Source organism: Bufo gargarizans, chromosome 9 (genome assembly GCF_014858855.1).
Source record: "Bufo gargarizans isolate SCDJY-AF-19 chromosome 9, ASM1485885v1, whole genome shotgun sequence".
In the NCBI taxonomy this organism is placed as follows: Eukaryota; Metazoa; Chordata; class Amphibia; order Anura; family Bufonidae; genus Bufo; species Bufo gargarizans.
The window spans coordinates 46,763,490-46,782,398 of record NC_058088.1 but is presented as its reverse complement, the minus strand read 5'-3'; positions in this window follow the sequence as shown (position 1 = coordinate 46,782,398).

Sequence of the window (18,909 nt, the reverse complement as noted above, 5' to 3'; positions counted from 1 at the left end):
CATGACAGTAGAGATCTCGGAGTAGGCAGCAACAGCGGGGACCACCCTCCTTGGGTACTGTCGTCAGACCGCTGGGTGGCGGCCATTGCTACCTCCTCTTCCTCATCCGATGCCAAGAATGGCTGTGCATCAGTAAGGTCTGGGAATGGATGGGAAAATAATTCCTGTGACTCAAGCGGAGGGGCTATGGTGTTGGTGGTGGTGTCTTTTGGGGTGCACATGAGGATGCAGATACAGAGGATGAGGAGGGTGCAGAAGTGGAAGGCTGAGTGAGCCACTCAACCAAATCTGGTGTGGTAGAGGGTATATCTATTTGCTGAAATGTCTCAATTGGCTATCCTGTACAACCTGATGGATGTGTCATGGGTCAAAGTTCTGCACAATGCAAAGAATATGGCGCCGGCAGACATTGCTATATGTTCGCCTGTTTGGCGAACAGCGAACAAGCAAAGTTCGCCGCGAAACGACCTCCAGGTGAACCGCAAGGCCATCTCTAGTGCAGTTGTTCTGAAGACAATGGATGGTATTTCATCGAGTCTAAGGGATGAAGACAATGTGAGGTGGAGACGGAGCATGGACTGCGGGCTGCAGCTGTGATTCTCTGCACGGAGGAGATAATTGAAGTCTATTTCAGTTATCATTTCATGCTAAACCCCTCTCCCTGATGCCTCAGGTTAATGCCATTGATGCCTTATTTATTGGTGCTTACGTCTGGTGATGAAGTACAGCCGTCCTGACACCACGATAATGAACAGTAATTGATCTATTGATTAATCACCCTGTGTTTTGTAGTTATTGTATGAGGAGCGACAGAGCGATGCATCGGGGTGACTGGCATTGACTCTATCCTTATGGATCGTCTTGCAGTCTTGTACTTCAAAGGGTTTGGCTGTAGCTCTCCTCTCTCTAAGAAATTCTTTTCACATCCAACCCCTCCCTCTCCTCCTTCAGAGCATTCATTTTCCTCTCGCTCTTCTTCTAGCCACCATTTCTTTCCTTAGGTAATTAAGATATGCAATTACTTCTAAAGTTAAACAAAAGGTTGCCGACATGTCAATCTGTTTTCAGGTTCAGGCTTCTATATTCCGGCCTCCTGGCTGGATCGCCACTATTAACACGAATCATAGTTGCAAAGGGTTTGGTTTCGGGGATTGCTTAATATTTAGCTTTTCAGACTCAATAGCCCAGCAGCACGCACAGTGTGTGCAGTACTGGAAAGGAAATGTAGGTTGCAGTAATGAAAAAAAAAAGCAAAATTGAAGGTTGTTTGCTAATCTGGTGGAGGAATGACCTCGTCAGTGGATGCTCTGAAGTACAGGCGCGCTAAGCACAAAGCAGCAGGAATAGGTGAAGCTTGTGGTTGCTCACAGCTATGAGTCTTCTGAATAAGGGTTCACTACAAAATTGTTAGTGGATTCCTGTGGGGATTTGCAGTATAATGAACCTGTAAGAACTTTCCTCGCCATGCCGCCGAGCAACCAAAATCTGGATTTACAGACGGAACTTGTAATTTCTTGAATTCAGGTCGTTTCTGCTGATGTTCTAAGCCATATATTTCCTGAAGGACCTTGTGCAGAGATGCATATGATTGGTCAACCCATTCAGCCACATAGTGAAAAAAAATACACAAATTTTTTCGTGTTCGTTAATACATTTTGCCTGGGATTAGGAAACGTGGCTTCTTCCTTCCAATGAGATGGCACACCTGACCATAGATGGTGAGGTGTACTGCAGCGCGGAGCTTCAATCACATATACAACCCATGGACACAGCTGGTGCTGCTTTTGGAAGAATGCAGCAATGGTTTTCTAATCCTAATTAACCCTTAAATGGAGATGAGAGTAGGACAGTGATGGCTAGCCTCCGGCACTCCAGCTGTGGTGAAATTCCCAGCATGCTCCACTTCACTTCTGAAAACAGCCAAGCAAGTGGGAGTATTCGTTTTACCACAGCTGGAGTGCCGGAGGTGAGCCATCGCAGGAGTAGGACATGCATGCAGGGTTTCTATATTGAGCATGGAGCACAAAGAAGTGGCGACTGCAGAAATGAGTAAAATCTGATGTATTCATTGATGGTATGTCGATGGGCTTGGTGGCCGGGACTCATTGATGCCTAGCGTGAAGTCTGGTGCTTAAATAGCATCATTTGTGCCCCAGTGATGTCCTCGACTTTCATCAGACGCCTAATCGTCATGACCCTTTCTAACAATTTCTACCCAATAAAAATGTACTGACAATGAATTCTGGACACCTGCAGATGTGTATGCCATGTGGTGCAGCTGTAAATAGTTTGCAAGTTTTGGGTCTTTTTCCTTCTCTCTACTAATTTCTGTAAATGTACATTTTCTCTCTCCATGTTTGCTGAAGGAGTGGGCTTTTACTGGTGCGGTCACATGCGGTGCTGTCAAAAAACCAAATGTCTCCCATCTGCTGCACCCTCCTCCCCTCTCACAGCATGCACACCTAGGGAGATCACCTGCAGCTGCATCCCCCTCCTCCCTCTCTACTACTGTTTTACTACTGACTGAGGGGGGTGCCAGCTGCTGGAAGGGAAGGAGGTTCACACGGCATGCCATTATGAAGATGTGCACACATGGGAAAAGGATAGAATGTGTTCGGATCTTTGCAGAACATGGCAGCTTTAGGCTCATCCAGGATACAGTATATGAGTAGGATAAGGGACGGTATACAGTAGGGTGACTTAACAATGCAGAAGCTTTACCGACCATGCAAGGCAGTTGTACAGTATATACTATTGATTCGGGTAGCAGTGTATTATATTAAATGGTGCTCATGCATATGCATACAGTAGATAAGCAGAATGTATTGATGGCCTATTTGTTGGCTTATGTCATCCATGGATCCCAAATTGGACACATCCCGATTGTATAATTGCATTAGACTATGGTGATTTCCCAGCAGCTGGGTTGGTGCGGTGTATAATACGGGTTGCTATGGCTTCTACACACGTGTAATTTGTCGAACAGAAAGTAGGATGCTGAAGGGATTTATGAGTGTTAAAAGGTTATCGTCTCGCACTCATTTTGTAATATGCAGCTTTCTGTATGGAATCCTACATGGAGATATTATGATAATGGCACTGCAATAAGAGAACCAAGTTTCATATGGCATTTAGTGGAGTGTAAGGGACACTCTGGACGGCTCCTCGTGTCATTACCAGTTCTCCGAGCAAGACATATTGTACAAATCCCTTTGTCGATTCCTCAGTCCAAACTGAAAGTTGTTTTCTGTTTGTCAGTGACAATGACATCCCGATATGATCGGAATATTATGGATTTGTCCTGGAAATAGCCACATGCATGGACTTCTCACTTCTGCTGTATTTTATTATATTGTATTTTTCTTTTTTTCATATATGATGTGTTGCTACTCTCCAAGATATACAAAACCCATAGGTCTGCGGTGCCTCATTCTACCTCTCCAATTCCATACAAAGACTTTCCAGAGGTTCTCTCCATCTAATTCTGTATATGGAGGTATGGTCTTTCTGACATCGTATTACAGAGGCCATACTCAGTAATGCCATACAGAGTCTAAATTCTGACTGCTGGACCCTATTAAACTGTTGTCACTGGGATACTCTCCGTCCTCATTAAAACAAAGCACAACTTTTATTAAATATGAATAAAAAGAGAAGGTCCTAGAAGAAGTTCTGTATCTACTCTGAGGCTTGGATTGCAACCACATTCATTATAAGATGTGATTTTGCAGACAGGATGGATACTGTATATTAATGTCGCATGGCCAATACTGCTATCCTTAAAGTGGGCATACTCCTTAGATAAGCTGAGCGTGCATGTGTTCCTAAAGGGATTGCATCATCTCAGACTTAGGGCTCATGCACACGACCGTAGGCCCTCCGAGACATACAGTCCGTGAGGTGGCCATATGTTCCGGAGCGGCATACATCGTGCGCACAGGAGCACACAGCATCATAGGTTACTATGATGCTGTGCGCATCAGGCCGCCCGCAGGGCTATTGTCCCGCACTCATAATATCATATGAGCGGCCGGCCTGATGCACACAGCATGATAGTAACCTATGATGCTGTGCGCTCCCAGTGCGCACGATGTATGCCGCTACGGACCATATGTCTCGGAGGGCATACGGTTGTGTGCATGAGCCCTTACTAGGATATGCCATTCAAAGTCAAGATAGGTGTGGGTCTCAGCAGTGGGACCCACACCTCTCTCGAGAATAGGCCCCAGAAAGTGGAGGAGATCACACTGTGCATGTGCTGCAAGCTTTTCATTCATTTCAATGGAAGTTCTGAAAATAGCCGAGTGAGTGCATTCAGCTATTTTTGAAAGACCCGTAGAAAGGAATGGAGAGCACACCCTGCAAGTGCGGCCACCACTCCTCTAACTTCTATGGGACTGACGAAGATAGCTGAGCAAGTACTTGACAGTCCCATAGAAATGAATAGAGGGTGGCTGCGCATGTGTGGCAACTCTCCCAGAGGTGGCACCCACACTTCTCTGACATTGATGACATATCATGGCGATGAGACAACACATTAAACGAAGAAGAAAGGATTATAAGCTGCTGCCAGAAATCTCTGTCCCCCCCCAGATACATTTGGCGACATCTTATCAATTTTAAGAGCAAAGCATGTTAAAATCCAACATCTCGATTATGAAACCGGCCAACATTCATCTAATTTTATAGGCAACTTAAAGGCATTGTCCACTTTTTCAATATTGATATCCTGGCTTCAGGATCTTCATCAATATCAGATCAGTCGGGGGACAGAGACTCGGCACCCCCAAGGCTCGGTTGAATCAGCAACAACCGGCGCCAGGCACATAACAGTAGAAGATTCCATCGCCTGTGCGCCGGCTGTGCTGGTAACATACACATGAATGGGAGCTGTAGAACACCGGCACGGCTACTGCTCCATCTACCCATATGGTTCCAATGCCGGAGGCTGCACATAGACAGCTGATTGGTGAGGGTTCCGGAAGACAGACCCGAAGATAGGTCAATGTCTAAAAGGTGGACAGAGTAATAAATGTCATCTGGAATCTAGGTATCAAGGTTCATCCTCATCTCATTGCCTAAGTTCCTTTCAATCAGCTCTGATCTTTTACCATATGCAACACAATTTTCTATAATGCCATAAATCAGATGGCATTGGGTTCATGTATGGGTTGGACAGATTCGTGCTCTCGTTAAGAAGCATGACACATGTTCCACCCATAGAATTTATTTCTTTTCCTCCCTCCAATGTCGAGAATTAATCTAGGTTAAAAAAAATAAAAATAAAAACGAGAGCAATTGCTGCAGCGTTGCCTGCCCGTGAACTCAGTGGCAGATAATTGTCTGAGTGGCCTTCACCTGGGACCACAGCTTTTTCATTTACCGTTTCCTGACTCAATTGCAAACGTCCAAAATGCAATTTAGATTAATCTGATACAGATGAATTTCTTTTACAACAGTCCCTTTTGTCTTCGAATGTTTCCACATTGGATATAGAGGGCTTGTGTTGTTCTCATTTTCCAAGAGAATAATTGATTTTGATGCAATCTGCTATCTTATAATTAATACGTGTCATTATCCCTCTGCAGAGCGAGACTCGGCTCTTGCTCATATTTTTGTTGAAAGCCTAAAATAGCCATGATGGGTAAATAACAACCATGGAAATTTCAAAAAGTAAATACCCTGAAAAGGAAATTTCTGAGGGAATTGTCAACGTGACGGTCTGTTCTTTGTTGAAGTTCTGTTCTTAGTCTCGATCTTCATGAAGAAAATTGTCTTAGATATATTTGATAATTACAAAACTGCTGAATACAATCCCGTAGAAATCACTTGGAATCTCCCAGTAAGTCCTAATTTTTCCATTTTGGAGGCTTATTTATTTCATCGGAAAACAATGGAGGGTGAACTATGGGCTCATATTGTTAGATTTCATTGTCCATTGTCTTATATGTGGCAAATATGGCTTTGTAATAGGAAACACACCAGTCTCTACAACAATATCTTGTGTTTGACTTCAATGGGTTGTCCACTATCCTTCCAGGGGTTGTCCACTATCCTTCCAGGGGTTGTCCACTATCCTTCAAGGGGCTGTCCACTATCCTTCCAGGGGTTGTCCACTATTATTCAATGGGTTGTCCTCTATGTTTAATTCTGTGCTTTCAAAGAGTATTCCCATCTTATAAAATGATCATTTTATGATCATGGAGGTCTGGAGTAGTTTCATGGTGGGCCAGCTCCATTGCTGACATAAGTTTATGCCGTTTTCCATGAAAAAAACAGTGGTATGTGGGGGACAGGGTTGGGGGCTAGCAAACCCTTGTCTATCTTCTAAACCTTAAGCATAATCTGAAATTCATAGACCCGAGTGCATTTCACATTGGTATGAGACAGAAATCATATGCAAATCTCAGACTTAGATGTTAAAGGGAGGCTGTCAGCAGTTATGACCATGCTAAACTGCTGACAGCACTAGGTAGAGGTTTGAGAGAGCAGGACAATCATACCCATGAGAATTTTCTAATGTAAATGTGAATTTTTATTCTGACAGATTCTGCTCTCTCAAGTGTCCAGGAGGCGGAGCTTCACTGTAAAGTGCTCTCTGCGTTTAGCTGCTTCGGAGTCCCTTCCCTCTAATCTGAGTGACAGTTGTGGTGGTTGCCTGGTTGGATGTTACAATGTCAGAAAGAACAGAGAGGAGGGGCCATGAAGCAAGTCAATGCAGAAAGCTCTTCAAAGTGAAGCTCCAGCCTCCTGGACACTTGAGAGAGCAGAACATAGCAGAATAAAACTTCACATTTACATTAGAAATTCCTCATGGGTATGCTTGTCCTGCTCCTGCTCTCTCAAACCCCTACCTACAGTAGTGCTGTCAGCAGTTTAACATAGTCATAACTGCTGACAGACTCCTTTAATATGTATTTAAGGGCTCATGCACACGACTGTATGTATTTCATAGTTTGCAAAACACGGATCTGCAAAAAATACATTTCTTTTTTTTGCGGAACCATTGTAACAGTGCCTGTCCTTGTCTACAAAATGTACAAGAATAGGACACGTTCTATCTTTGGCCATGCGGACATATGGAAACAGAATGCACACAGAGTAATTTCCATTTTTTGTTAACGGACCCATTGAAGTGAATAGTTCCGCATATTGGCCACAAAAAAAAAAACAGGACGGACGTGGACAAAAAAATATGTTTGTGTGTATGAGCCCTAACATGTATCCTTCATTTGCAATATAAGAACCAGGCAGAATAGAAGTTCATGTTCACTCTACTCCTGATAAATAAAGCTCCACAAAATGTAAGTTTATAGCTCTCTTCAGCCCCTACCTAGTGCTGTCAGCAGTTTAGCATGGTCAAAACTGCTGAATGATTCCTTTTAAAGGAGTTATCATCTGTTTGAAGAGGCCTTCATGCTCCGGTGAGTGCTGAGGCCTCCTCGCAGGTTACCAAGCACAGCACTGTACCTGGTGTTGCAGCTCAGCCCCAGTCTCTTGAAGGCCCGATTAGGCCATGTGACCGATGAAGTCACTGGCCTATGAAGAGGTTGCAGCGTTCAGTAAAATGCAGCGGTCATTTCAAACAGCTCATCAGCGGAGGTGCCAGTAGACAGACCAACAGTGATGTCATATTGATGACCTATCCTAAGTATAGGCCATCTAATATCTAAATCTCGGCGAGATAATAACAATGGAAGACTTTAGCTCCAGTAGATAGCTTTTCCTTTGTGCTTCTCTAATTCTGCATCTTTTGCTTTTCTCACAGACTCAATGACCTGTGGAGGATGTTTAATTATTAAATCAAAGACAAATGTATCAGGCCCTTGATGACGATCTCGCCTGTTACCTATAGATATAGTAATGTATATATTAATACCGCAGGCAGCAGTGCGGTAAACACGCTATAAGCAGCTGCTGACGTATGGTCCCCCAAGGCCAAACAACAACACAAAACTGGAAGCCGGAAATCACAAGTCTTGATTCCGAGAGCTGTAGAAATATTAACACGCGCCATCACTTTCTGTCCTTAACATTTCTCTTTACGCTTCAGTTACAGAATGAGCTCATTGTAATAACGTATATCTGCGGCCATCTTGGGGGTCATTAGGTCGCATTGGCTGATTCTGGACCTCACCAACTAGTGATGAGCGGCAGGGGCAATATTCAAATTTGCTATATTTCACGAATATTCTGTAGAATATTTGTCATATATTTGCGAATTTGAGATTCTTTAATTGAATGTGAAAAATCGGCAGTGTAAAAATCGCGTAATGCGAATTCGTAACGCGAAATACAGGCGTGGGTCACTTTTGCTACATTTTCAAAGCTGTTAGAAGTTTATTGAGACTGAGAAAAATGGTTGGCATGGCAGAACATTACAATAGCTTTATATGCAGATAGGGTGAAGTCCTCCTATATATTCGCAATTGCGCTAATTGGCAGTGATTAGAATATTTTTTCGCACTACGCGCAACTTCACATTTTGGCAGGTTTGACTACAGATTACTGATTGGTACACTAAGTATTGTTGTGAGCTTGACATTGCTTCCTTCTCGTTGGCCCACAAGCAAGAAGCAGAGAGGAATCATGTGTTCAGATGGAAAAAAAATGCGGAATTTTCGAAATAACAAATATATAGCGCTATATTCTAAATATTCGCAAATTCTCAAAGTGGCGATATTCGCGATCAAAATTCACTATTTAAATATTGGCGCTCAACACTACTCACAACATGGCGTTGTGAAGACAAGGGACACTTGGCTTTGCTAGGGCAAAGGATCCTCGTACCCAAGGGTGTAACTACCATAGTGGCAGACCATGTGACTGCTATGGGGCCCAGGGCAAGAGGGGGCCCAGTCTTTGTTGGGATCATCCCCTCTTCTACTGGGGGTGAAAACTTGGTCAGGACTCTACCCTCTAAAGGAACGACTTTTAGCAAATGAGGCAGTGGAAAAAGTGGCCCAATGGTCATTTAAAGGGGTTTAGGCGTAAACCCTTTTGTCTTGTGTGGGGGGGGGGGGGGGTATGATCCTTACTATGGGGCCCTTACTTCTCTATGTACACCACTGCAGGTACCAGCACTTTCCGATACAGTTCGGCTATTCTTGTCCTCAGTCTGAAGAAGAGGCTGGTCTCGTGTTACATGGACTTTTATTGTGATAACCGTTATCTGAAATAAAGCTCAACCTGTATCGGAACGTGCAGGCTCCATATCTTGCTGCTTTATCCAATTCTGTCTAGCGGGTATCTCTCTGTGTTCTGCTTTTTTTTTCCTTACTTGCCCTTCTTGGCTTTGCTAATCAGGGAACACAATACTAAATGACCACCTATAAAATATTTTAAAAACTGATGTAGCAGAGTTCAACCTATACGACATGATGCATCATTTGCAGCTGATTTGTAATTGACTTGCATTTACAAGTAAAAAAACCTGTGTCATATCTGCTCTCATGTTGGCAACACACAAAAAAAAAGACTCAAAATATGATAATGTGAATTCATTCTAACTTTTTGGGTTCCTTTATTTTCCATCCTCACTCTTAGTAGGAACCTCCATAGGCACTATGCACGCCAATGGGTGGTGCCTCCATGCTCATATTTTCCCCTGGAGGTTATTCTTCCAGGACTGAATACCTTCCTAATACAGTTTACTAAAAAGTTGCTAGAATATATATTTTTTTCATGGATTCTGTATGAATTAGACATAAAAGCCATCCTGGACTTCCATCCAACATTGAAGAGAGTTAGGGGTGGATTGGCCAAAGGACATTACAGGGAAATTTCCCGGTGGGAAAATGCCCATGGGGCCACCCGAAGCCCCCATCTCTGCTGCTGGCCAGATACATAATAAGCTCTCAGCAGTAATTAACCCTGTGAGAATCAGAAACTCATGTACCCCACCAGTGACCGCACATGCACTCATTTCACGGCCCACATTTCACCTCCTAAGCCCCCTGCTCCATATCCTAATCAGAGACAAATTAAGAAGGACAGAAAATGGCATCTAATGATGGCCACAACAGAAGGACAGCTTTTGGGGCAGTATATTGTGCTGCTCTGTGGTATATGTTTCTACTGGGACAGTATTTTGTGCTATGGTATTGCTGGCCAGGCCTATTTGTGTTGCCCTGCCTTCTGTCAATTTGGACCATGGGGCCACTTTTAGTTTTTTTCCAGGGCCACTTTAAGTTCCCCATCCATCCCTGAAGAGACTACAGTTGGGCTTGTAGAAGTCCATGGATACCATTTTACAGATCTACAAACATAATGGGAAGAGGTGGGAGAAAAGTGAGAGGGGGTAAGAGAGAATGGGCAAGCAGGAGCAGTTCATGGGAAGAAGGAGAAGCATGTGTAATAAAGGGGGGGGGGGGGGTAGGTTTCTTTTGGCCACATACAGATGGAATATTTTTCTGTGTAGCTTGTACAGAATTGTGGCTTCACTGGTATTCCAATAAGGATCGTGGGGGGCACTAGCTAAAATTGGCCGTCCGAATAGCCAGCTACAAATTGAACAAAATTGAGGCTCACTGGTCTGCCATCGTTACATTTTTATTTTTCTCTGCAGAACCTACAGTAGATACTTTATTTTAGAGTGAACAATGCCCATTTATGAAGCTTTGTGGATTTAAATTTGAAGATGTTGATGCTTTCCATGAATGCAAATCCTTGCAGGCAGATCTGCAGCTTGCGGCTTAACTGTAGTAACCCAACCACTAATGACGTCAAGAGCAACCAACAGATACTACAGACATGTGAGATCCCTCAGCTCTTTACTACAGGCAACTTTATCTAGCACAGGTCGTTATATTGTAATTATACATGTATTACACCTCCAATGCTGGATTCCCCAAATTACACTCCTTTTTTGACCTAATGTATGGATAATATAGTTTCTCCAAGACCACCTCAAGACTTCTTTCACAATCCCACATGATAAGCTCGAGTATACCACGGGGGTTCAGCGCATGGGGTTTGATGGCAGTACACAGTACATGGAGCACTGATCTCACTGTGCACACAGCCCTAGGCTCCTGATCGTGCCATGGTGAAATTCTATTTAAATGCAGATTAGCCGTCCCTTGCATCCAGCTCATTCATCGTTCATAAACAGGAAGTGAAGAAAAGTTCTGGTTTGTTTCTGTCTTTGAAATTGGCAATTATTTGTTTATTGCTTTATCGTTCTGATTTCTCAAATGGATTTTGTAAGGTAATAAAATTATTCATACTACTAAAGACCAACAGAAAGGAATGGAAAATACTGCTTATTACAGAAAATACAATAGATGGTGGGAAAGAGGCAGAAATACTACAACAAGAGGTACAACTACTGCAACTACAACTGCGATGACTGTAATGACAACTGTGACAACGACAAATACTGCAACAACTACTACTACTACGACTATGACAACTAATACTACCATGCCAACTACTACTATGACAACTAATACTACCATGCCAACTACTACTATGGCAACTAATACTACTATGACTACAATTACAACTAATACTATAATGATAACTATTACAAAAACAACTATTACTGCAACAACTGATACTACTATGACAACTACAACTATGACTATTATTACTACTACTACCACTTGATGGACATGTCTTTTTTCAACCATATTATGTAATTATGAACTTCTACTTAATTGAGAGCTCCTTTCCTTCCAATTAGAAGGTGCCCTACCTACCCCTCCCATCTGCATTGTGAGGGAATGCTCACAGAATATACAATTGGGGGTGCATTGACTTCTATGGGGCAAACAGCCAGACTGACTTTAACATGGTTACAACAGAATCTGAAAAGCAGATGTTACATACTGTTTCATGCTCCATTGAGTCACATTAGTTCTATTTAAGTGGTCCCTAACACTAGTTCCTACCTGTTATGGGCCATGACAGCCACACAAAGTCCAGGGAGCGCAGGTACAGCATGCACGCCAAGCACACTCTGCTTTTAACCCCATCCGGTGCCATTACAGCTTTCATCGGATCCAGGGATGCAAGTACTCACATGCATGCTGAGCCCACTATATACTTCTACTGGAGCCAAATGGCTACTGGTAGGTGCTGTATAAGCAGACTTAGTTTTATACTGACCTTAAAACCAGCCTCCAGGGCAGATTAACTGGTCAGGTGTGCATGACTGCATGGAGATCGCCACGCCTCCAATATATACTACAAAGAAAAAAATGTCGGGGGTTCAGTCAGCACAACCCTGTATGCAGATGCACATTGCTATGGTGAAAATGCACATACAAATGCCAAAAAACCAATGCAATGGCACTCTGCAACCAGCAATCTGCCCTGCCTCCATGCTGGATGTTGAATGAGGCATTAGTGTACATTTTGGCCAAAGCGTAATAAGCCACTCACCACGTCAAGGTCGCCTTAATGAGTGGTCCCTAACACTAGTTCCTACCTGTTATGGGCCATGACAGTCACACAAAGTCCAGGGAGCACAGATATAGCATGCACGCCACGCACACTCTGGAAGCTGTAATGGCACCGGATGGGGTTAAAAGCAGAGTGTGCCTGGCGTGCATGCTGTACCTGCGCTCCCTGGACTTTGTGTGGCTGTCATGGCCCATAACAGGTAGGAACTAGTGTTAGGGAACTAGTGTTTTGCGTTTGTATGTGTATTTCGCCATAGCAATGTGCACCTGCATACAGGGTTGTGCTGACTGAACCCCCCACATTTTTTTCTTTGCAATTCTATTTAAGCTTCACATAGCACAGGGGCACCAGATACTGTATGCTGTGAAATTTCCAAGTGCATTACTTAGGCTACTTTCACCCTCGCGTTTTGTCCATGAGGGATCCTGTTCAGATAATACAACCGCCTGCATCCGTTCATATTATCTTTAACATAGCCAAGACGGATCTGTCTTGAACACCATTAGTCAATGGAGGACAGATCGGTTTTCTATTGTGCTAGATTGTGTTAGTGAAAACGGATCTGTCCCCATTGTGTGCCAGGACGGACCCGTTTGGCTCAGTTTCATCAGACGGTCACCAAAACGCTGCAAGCAGAGCGGAATGGAGACGGAACGGAGGCAAACTGATGCCTTCTGAGCGGATCCTTTTTTTCATTCAGAATGCATTAGAATGCAAACTGATCCGTTTTGGACCGCTTGTGAGAGCCCTGAACCGATCTCACAAACGGAAAGCCAAAAACGCCAGTGTGACGTAGACTTATTTGGAAATGGATGCAGAATAGCCCATCGCGCTAGAAATGTTCTACAAGAAAATGTCTGACAGCTGGCCATGAATTGTAGATCCTTTTTGAAGAAACATATGTTCAGCATAAAGCTATCTTTCCTGATGCCCCCATTGGCCAAGCATCCATGTGTTGTCTATAGGGAGAGCGGAGTAAGCCTAGGCCAGAGAGCTTGTATCTTCCCAGACAATATAAGGATCAGGTATATGTTGAAATCAAACTTGCTGATGCTTGCTGTTACATGACTTCTGCCATTGAGAGGCCCCCATAAACTTTAGACGGTTCCCGGGCCCCACAAAATCATCAGGTTCGGCTGACATTAATCTAGTGTGTACAGTAACTGTATCTTTGGAGCTCAAACTGGGTCTTCTTTCATCAATGATCAAAAGTTCAGTTTAGTGCCCTAGACTCATATCAACCATATTCAAGGAAAAGTAGCATGCTGACACCCTATAGTCTTGTCCCGCCAGCCCATACCCTGTCTTTGTCCCTGCCATTGGGGTTTCATCCAATTAACGTGTCAATTATTCAAAAAGCTGACCCATCTGTTCATTATTTCATTGGTTGTCAAAGGTCAATTGGATTGTCTCATCACTCCTCATTGTAGAGTAGAGAAAGACTGTTGACTCTTAAAAATTAGGGAATCTTAAAACATTATTAAATCCCCCCTTCCCCCCTTCCCCCAAAGATTTATTTAAATAAAGTGATAGGGTTGCAGCGCACATCAATGGCCTTCCTAAGAAACAGACTGCACTGCAGATTATTACAATGTATCAACGGGGACAAGAAAGACTCGACAATTGTATAAAACGGTCAGCTGTGACACCTATTAGGTCTGCATGGGTTTTCATTCACCCCCCAATACAGACAGATATATGAATTTCACTACGCGGTGCTTCACCGATGAGTAATCCGCATAGAAATGAATTAGTGGAACCAGAAAATGGGCTTGTGTAAAACCATTGACCTGACCGCAATGTCATTCCTGGGACTAATCTTAGACAATATAAAATCAATACGTTTTCTGAGCTCTGCTCCCGCGTGATGCGACTGATGCGTTATAGCACAACCTCTACCCATTCCTATTATGTATCAAGCTCATTTGCATATGTGACATTTTTCATGTATTGTGGTCAATATCTACTGAAAATCCTTCTCTCTTTTGAAGCCTCCACCTCATTGATTTACCAGAGCCTGGCAATTACAGTATATGATAAGTCCTGGAGACACTGAAGATGGAAATGAGGAAAATGAATAAAAAAGGTTAATTATAGACTTAATGTATGGCTGGAGGAAAACTCTTCCTGCCTCTGGATAGAGATGTCACTTAATTGCTTGATAAAGGAATGGATAGAGAGCTATGGGAACCATATTACAGCTTCATACACCTTGAAGTTGTGCAGAGCCGTTATATGTGCAGGGACCTTTGCTCAAATGATGTGTACACTAGTGTTAATCGAGCACCATAGTGCTCGGGGGCCCGGGCCGAACACATCGGGATGCACGGGCGCTCTACAGACCACCCGAGTATAATGGAAGTCAATGGGAGAACCCGAGCATTAAACCAGGCACCCCCTGCTCTGAAGAGGGGAGGGCGTCTGGTTCATAGGAAAAGGTCAGAAATTGATGGAAACACCACTGAAATGGTTCGGGAACAGCATGGGGAGGATGTCTGGATGCATCTTGGACTCCCAGGTCGCTGCTGGGAACGATGTTGTCCGAGTAGTACGCCACTTACAGACTGACAATAATACGCACAAAACCGAAGATAAAATCGATTTTAGAGAAAAAATTGTCAGGAAACATTCTTTCCTGTATATTTACTTGTATATAAAGTGCAAGTGCTGCCAAAAATTACAAGGAAGATGCACTCCAATACAACCTGTATACCTCATAAAGGAGGGCCCCATTCACATTGTGGTACAAGTGTTCAGGTAGTGGGACTCCTACACTCATAAAGCCTATGCACTAAGTGAAAGGGCTGCCAAAAATTACAAGAAACCAGCACTACAATACACCCTTTATTACACATAAAGGAGGGCATCATACACAGCCTTGAAAGATTATGATTGATGGCCTGCTGGTGACCCTCTGAAACATTTGTAGCAAGGGCCTACTTGTGATCTGACCATCTAAAAAATTTTGTGGTGAGGGCCTGCTGCTGAGCTGACCATCCCAAAAAATTATGATTGATGGCCTGCTGGTGACCCTCAAAAACATTTGGATCAAGGGCCTGCTGATTTGACCATCTAAAACAGGCATGCTCAACCTGCGGCCCTCCAGCTATTGTAAAACTACAACTCCTACAATGCCCTGCTGTAGGCTGATAGCTATAGGTTGTTCGAACATGCTGGGAGTTGTAGTTTTGGAACAGCTGGAGGGCCACAGGTTGAGCATGCCTGATCTAAAACATTATAGATGAGGGCCTGCTGCCGCTTTGGTGACTCTAGATAACCTGGGGTCGATCACACGTCCACGTGACGGCGATGATCTATTCGGATGCATGCCCTATCAACTTTTTATGTTATTGTCAGCGCAAACCATGGTAACCAAGGGTAATAGGAAATCAGGGTTTGATTCCAGAGAGGGGGCCTGAGAAACAGCTACGGCTACAACATCCAAGCAAGGCAGCATGCACGCAAATTACCTATTAGGTAAACCTGATCTGACCCTGTAAAAGATTTTATGTGCAGGCCTGCTGGTGAGCTGACCCTCTAAAACGTTATATGCGAGGGCCTTCAGGTGAGCTGACCCTGTAAAAGATTTGAGATGCGGGCCTGCTGGTGAGCTGACCCTCTAAAAGGTTGTAGGTGAGGGCTGCAGGTGAGCTAACCCTGTAAAACATTATATGCAAGGGCCTGCTGGTGAGATGACCCTTTAACCCTTTAAGGACCCATGACTTAGTTGTACGTCATGAATCCGAACCCTAAACATGGCGTCTGATGCACGTGCATTTTAAATAGCAGAGACCCGCGGCTGATCGCATACATCTTACACTTCAGATGCCGTGGTCACATTTGACCACAACATCTGCGCAGACCGCAACCAGAAGTCGTCACTTCCGATTTGGTAACAGCTTTCCCCGGCTGAGATCGGGGAACCTGTTACCTTGCGCTAATTGACCTAAGCCTCAAGCAGGCTTCAGAGTCAATTAGATGTACATATCAATAGAGGCCACTAGGTGGCAGCCTTGTATTGATATAGTGCAAATGAAGTCTTCAATGATGGCTATTGGACAATCGAATGATTGTCAGTTATTGTCACCCAAGGTGACTTAAAAAAAAGTTTAAAAAAGTAAGAAAAAGTTTTTACAAATATAAAAAAATAAAAAAAACATGAAGTTCAAATCACCCCCTTTTCCTTAAAAAAAAAATAAAAATAGTTAACCAATAAAAAAAAATAATCATCATGGGCATCGTCGCGTGTGAAAATGCCCATACTATTAAAATATAACAATATTAATGGCATACGGCAAATGGCGTAGCGGGGAAAAAACAGCCAATTGTCATTTTTGTCATTTCAACTACCCAATAATTGTTTTATAAAAAGTGATTGAAAAGTCGCACACACTTAAAATTGGTATCAATGAAAGGAACAGATCGTCCTTCAAAAAATGAGCCCTCACACAGTCCCATACACATAGCAACAAAAAAGTCATAGGGGTCAGAATATGGTTCTGAAAAAAAAAATTTTTTCCTCAAAGGTTTAAAAAAAAATTCTGTATTAAAACGCAAGAAAAATTATACAAGTGTGGTATCGTTCGAACCGTACTGACCTGGAGAATGAAGATACAAGGTAACATGTCAATTTTACCGCATAGTGAACAGTGTAAAACAAAAAATATATAAAAGCTTTATCAGAATTGCCTTTTTTTTCCAATTCTACCCCATTTGGAATTTTTTTCCCACTCACTACTACCTGGTATGCAACCGTAAATGGTTCTATTAGAAAGTACAACTTGTCCTGCAAAAAATAAGCCCTCAAAAGGCTATGTGAATGGAAAAATAAAAAAGGACTATGGGAAGGCAGGGAGTGAAAAACGAAAAAGCAAAAATGGAAAATACCAGGGTCCTCAAGGGGTTAAAAAATTGTATGCAAGAGCCTGCTGGTGAGCTGACCCTCTAAAAAATTATATGCGAGGGCCTGCTGGTGAGCTGACCCTTTAAAAAATTATATGCGAGGGCCTGCTGGTGAGCTGACCCTCTAAAAAATTATATGCGAGGGCCTGCTGGTGAGTTGACCCTTTAAAAAATTATATGCGAGGGCCTGCTGTTGAGCTGACCCTCTAAAAAATTATATGCAAGGGCATGCTGGTGAGCTGACCCTATAAAAAATGATATGCGAGAACCTGCTGGTGAGCTGACCCTTTAAAAAATTATATGCGAGGGCCTGCTGGTGAGCTGACCCTGTAAAACATTATACACAAAGGGCATACATGTGAGGGCATTATATGTGACGAATAAGCATGTTGATATGATGGAAGAGGAGAAGGAGGAGAAAAGGAAGATTCAACCATATATCCTTGTTTGTGGTGGGGGGGGGGTACATGGGAATACAGTGTATTTAGTACATTATAAACAACACATGTAAAGTGCCTTTATGTTCATCAGCTTTCCTCTGGTGGAGTCGAGAAGTCAGAGTTAATCCAGGCCTTGTCCATTTTTATAAGAGTCAACCGGTCAGCATTTTCACTTGAGGGCGGATACGCTTATCTGTTATAATGCCACCAGCAGCACTAAATACCCACCCAGACAAAACGCTGGCCGCAGGGCAGCCCAGAACCTTCAAGGCGTAGAGCGCCATTTGGTGCTACGTGTAAAGCTTGGACACCCAGTGGTTGTAAGGCACTGAGGGATCATTGAGGACCCTCATAATGGTCTGCTATGTACTCGTTCACCATCTTCCAAAAAGTTTCCATCCTTGGTGACACTAGGCCGCGCATGAGTGTGAGGGTGCTGGCGGGGTGTCATGAAACTGTGCCAGGCTTTGAAGAGTGTTGCCCTGCCTCTGTTGGAACTGCTGTGTGCTCCCCTCATCTCCCCTCCCCGGTTGACCAAGGAAGTATGGACTCTGCCACCAGTGGAAAATTTTGGGAGCAATTTTTCAACAAAGATCTTCCATGTTGTCTAAAATGCGTATAACACGCGGGTCGCGGGAAAGGCAGCCTAACATGAAGTCAGCCATGTGTGTCAGAGTACCAACAGGCAAGACTTCTCTGTCGTCATCAGGAGGATGACTCTCAATCTCCTCATCCTCTTCCTCCTTTTCTGACCACCCACGCTTAACAGATGGAATAAAACTTCCATGGGTACTACCATCTGTAGCGGAGGGAACCATCTTCTGCTCCTCCTTCTTAATCGTCCATTTTTGCACTGAGAAGACGAACTGAGGGTGGTCTAGCTATCACCCTATGTAATGTCTTCCCCCATTTCCACCTCTTCCACATGCAAAGCGTTGTTCTTAATTGTGAGCAGCGAGACACAGAAGTGGAATGGTTACGCTGATAATAGCGTTATTGCCGCTCACCATCTGTGTTGATTCCTCAAAGTTTCTTAAAACCTCACAAAGGTCAGACATCCATGCCCACTCCTCGCTTGAAGAGCGGAAGCTGACTGGAAAGGCGAAGACCATGTTGCAGCTGCTATTCCACTACTGTCCTCTGCTGCTCACAAAGCCTG